We start from the raw sequence: 4,462 nt of genomic DNA on the forward strand, positions 1-4,462 counted from the left end.
TATGTTATTTATGAGCCTTGGTACTATTATCATTCCTACTTTGTAGACAAGGACATGGGGACTTGTGGAGCTTAAGAAACTTGCCAAATTCATACAGCTGGGCAGCAGGGACAGAATTCCAGTTCAGGTCTGATGATTCTGACATCCATGCTTTAAATCATTCTGGGACAACTATTCCATCTTGATATGATTTTACCATCTTAGAATGCTGACAGAAAGTACACTTCCCAACTTTGTTCTGCCTTGCTTTGTCCACTAATATTTCATATAGTATTTAGTTTATACTCCCCAAGTTTGTAGGCAACAAACATATTTTGTACTTCTTCAACAGATTCAATAACAATGTTTATGGTTCTGAACAAATATAAATTCAGAAAATACTTGGTGGTAAACCTGCAATGGGGGCAGCAGTCCCTTCCTGCACACAGGTGGGTTAGAGTCTACCGGCACCTGCAGCTGCTCCCTGGCTAGCCAGGCCAGCCAGTGCAGCCTGACCATCATCTGGTAGGCCAGGCAGAAGCAGCAGAAGAAGGAGGAGTATTGCACTTACTGCATCCACTTGGGCAGGTGCAACTGAGGAGAGCACTGCCCCTGCCTCAGGGGATTTGCCGTAACAGCTACTGTCCCTATAGGCACGTCTACGTGTCCCTCAGGCAGAGGTCTGCACCGACATCCTCAAAGATTGCTGTCCCCTGGGCATGAAGTGCAAGAAGAAACACACACCGCTGTGCCATGTCTTCTCCTGCAGGGGCATCTGCCTCAGGGGTGTCCAGAGATATTAAATGGTATTTAGAGGTCTAAAACTGGCAGTTATTACAGCTATCTTGCATCTGAGTTTGCTGGGTATTTATACTTTATCTTCACTAGATCATGTGTTTTTTTAGAACAGAATCCATTACTTAATAGATATATCTTTATTTATCATGGAACTTGATATTGTCCTTTGCAAGAGTGGATTTTAAAAAATGAACTTAACCTGTGCTTCTTCCCAGAACCATTTTTAACCTTCCCTAGATGTGATGACACCCTCATTAAAACTCTGTGCCCTCTGGGCTGTTAGCTGTCTGTCTCCACACACTTGACGTCTGGCACAAATTGATAAGAATATGCACAAATCACCTCAGCTTATATTCCTCCTTTACCCAAAATAAAGATTTAATTTGTGAAGCATGATGCTTGGGTTGTAGTGCCCTCTGCTGGGAGAAATGATAGAACATAGGTGTTCTCTCCTGTTTGCAAAAGAAAAAAAAAAAAAAAAAGCCCAGATTTCAGAGGTAAAAATTAGATGCTTATTATCCTTTAAGCAAATATGTGTGTGTGTGTGTGTATATCTTCTATAGAAAAATAATTCAAAATAATGCATTATTTAAATACCAAGCTATTTTGGTGATTTAAAACATAATTCAGTTTACAGAAATTGGATTAACACAAATTTCAGTAACACCTCTGTGGAGAGCAAGGATGTATGTTAAAATATATATATGTACATTATGTACATATATACATATGTATATGTATATACACATTATATGTATGTTATGTATATATACATATATGTAAATATGTCCCATTTGCGCTTAAAGAAGAATAATTACAGCTTTTTAGTTCTTTGTGGCTATGCAGCCATATGATTTTCCAAGACTCTTTAATGCAAAATTTTCAATCTTGTCAAATTTATATCAAGCCACACATCCCAATTTAAGGTGGGGGAAAGTATGTTCACTGTATTAATGAATATCTCATCTCAATATCAGACTTATTTGTAGAAAATGTTATCATTTAGATTGGCATTTTTAAAATGAAACAAGTTTTTCCCTTGGTTACAATGTAAACATGCTCATTATGGAAAATAGAAATATCACCAGAATTAACTGTTGAAATCATCCTGTATTTCCTTTTAGTCTTTTTATGCATATTTTACACAGTAGGGACAAACTACATAGTAGTTTAGTATAACATTTTTTCTATTAGCATTATGATATAAATTTGTGTAATTCTAGACTTCTCTCTACATAGTACCTGTTTCTCTTTCCCTCTTTAACCCATTTAAAGAAAAAAGTTAGCTCTCCAATATCAGAGGGAGATTTTGATCTTTATACCATAAAGAATCTCTCGCTTTTTATCTGATCTCCTGTCCTCTACTTATGCTCCTTTTTGGTCTGAAACTGCAGTGTGAATCTTTCTACTAGTCATCATTATGGTTGAGTAACAGAGCCCTTAACTCTTTACTCTTAGAAATTATGTGTGCCAGGGATCTCTTTTAAGGAAATAGGTTAAGCCATAGAAATGTAAGGCTCTCCAAATATCCAAGCCCTCTCTCATATTTCTCAGCCTCTTAAAGTTAGAAGCGGCCATTTGAGGGGTTATGGCTAATGGTCTAGGAACATTAGCGGATATTTGTTCAGTTCTATTAGTGGAGCTATTATTAGCAGCTTTCTCCTCCTCTGCCATGGATTCTGAAGCCACATGTTCACATGGCATAGCCACAACACAAGCCTGGGTTGCTGATCCAGTTGCCTTAGAGAGTTGTCCTACTGGTAATAGTCAATGAGGGAGAAATAAATTTTGATGTGCTAAACTATGGAGATTTAGTTGTGTATTAGCACAATATGATCTAGCCTATCTTGACTAATACACGATGCTATGTCCAGTCACGGTGTTTGACAGTATGTTTTCTCTGTTTTGGGTGCCATTCCCAAGCACCTCCACCCCTTTACCAGGAAGTCTTTTCCTGGATTTTTCTTGTTCATCTTCTTGTTCATCTCAGGGGCACGTCCTCTGATAAACCTTTGGTTGCCCTCATCCCCCTTTCTGGGTTAATTGCCTCTTCCACATGCTTCTGTCATACATGAGTATATAGATTAGTGATTTTTGGTTTTGTATGGATTGATAAGATTATTTTGGATATTGGTTATGTACACTTCCCTTGAGAACAATTAGCATAGATCAGTGGTTTTAAAAGTGTGGTCTGTTAACCCCTGAGGGTCTCTAAGATCCTTTCAAGAGGTCTGTGAAATTAAACCAATGGTGTGAAAGCAGTAACCGCTAAAACTGCTAGTACTTTAGCAAATCAAGTTAGTGGAATCAAACTATAATAGGAGTCATTGTATCATAGTATTTTTCACTGCCACATATTCACAGGGGAAAATATCAAGTTTAATCAAGAATGCCCTGAATGAAACATTAAAAATTATAAATTGTATAAAATCTTGACACTGAGTATCTGTCTTTGTAATATTCTAAATGACAAAATGAGAAGTACACATAAGCACTTTTGCTGCATACTAAATTAAAATGGCTATCTTGAGGGACAACACTTGAGCAATTGTACAGTTTATAAGCTGAAGTCACCACCTTTGTAATGCAACAACATTTTATTTGAAAAGAATGACTGAAAACTGTGGTTATTTAGAATCAGTATTTGGTAGACATTACCTTGAAAATGTATAAAGTAAACAAGGAAAACAACTAACAGTATTTGTTGTTAATGATAAAAATTGAGATTTATTGTGAAAAGTTAGAATTGTGGTAAGTGTATATGTGCCCCTGTGAACTTGACAGCCCCCAGATAATGAAAGACTTTATGATGAGGTTGGTTCTGATATTGATGAATATGATTTTTTTGGTATTATATAATGAAAGCTGTCAATACTTGGAACAGCACCAAAAGTTCATTGATAAGGTTAAATTCCACATTGGAAGAAACTACCACTTGTTGAGTAGTATTTTCAATGGAGAATATCTAGAAATATTATTGCCATACTCTTCCCTTTTTCAACTGCATACCTGTGTAAATGTCAGATTTTCTTCATGTACTTTAACCAAAACAAAAAGTTTAATAGAAAAGCAGATATGAGAATCCAGCTGTCTTCTATTAAGCTATATATTAAAGACATTTGCAAAACTATAAAGCAATGCCATTTTTCTCATATTTTTGTCTTGGAAAATCGAGCTTTTTTTAAATAAAAATTCTGTTATATTAACATGTAATGAGTTTATTATTGTTATTTTAAGTGGATTAAATATTTTAAATACTTTTCTCTTTTAACTTTTAATATGATAAATATCAGTAGTTATAGCCTATATAAGCAAAAGCTCTTTGGGGTTCTTAATAATTTTGAAGAATATAAATCGATCCTAAGAGCTCACAGTTTGAGAACCACTGCTATAGATAATTTAAGATCAAGGATATGCATCTGGCAAAGCTAACATAGTAGGCTGACTACAAGAGTGCAGACAAAAGAGTTTATAGTAGAGATAAACACCCTCAAGCCCACAGGCCTCATGCAACTCATTTATAAGTGCCTTTTTTTTTTTAATATCTTTATTGGAGTATAATTGCTTTACAATGGTATGTTACTTTCTGCTTTATAACAAAGTGAATCAGCTATACATAAACATATATCCCCATATCTCCTCCCTCTTGCGTCTCCCTCCCACCCTCCCTATCCCACCCCTCTAA

This window comes from Delphinapterus leucas, unplaced genomic scaffold, assembly GCF_059928025.1.
Source record: "Delphinapterus leucas isolate spDelLeu-1000000601 "Yukka" unplaced genomic scaffold, BTC_Dleu_Yukka2 spDelLeu_asBTCV2_sq60, whole genome shotgun sequence".
Taxonomy (NCBI): domain Eukaryota; kingdom Metazoa; phylum Chordata; class Mammalia; order Artiodactyla; family Monodontidae; genus Delphinapterus; species Delphinapterus leucas.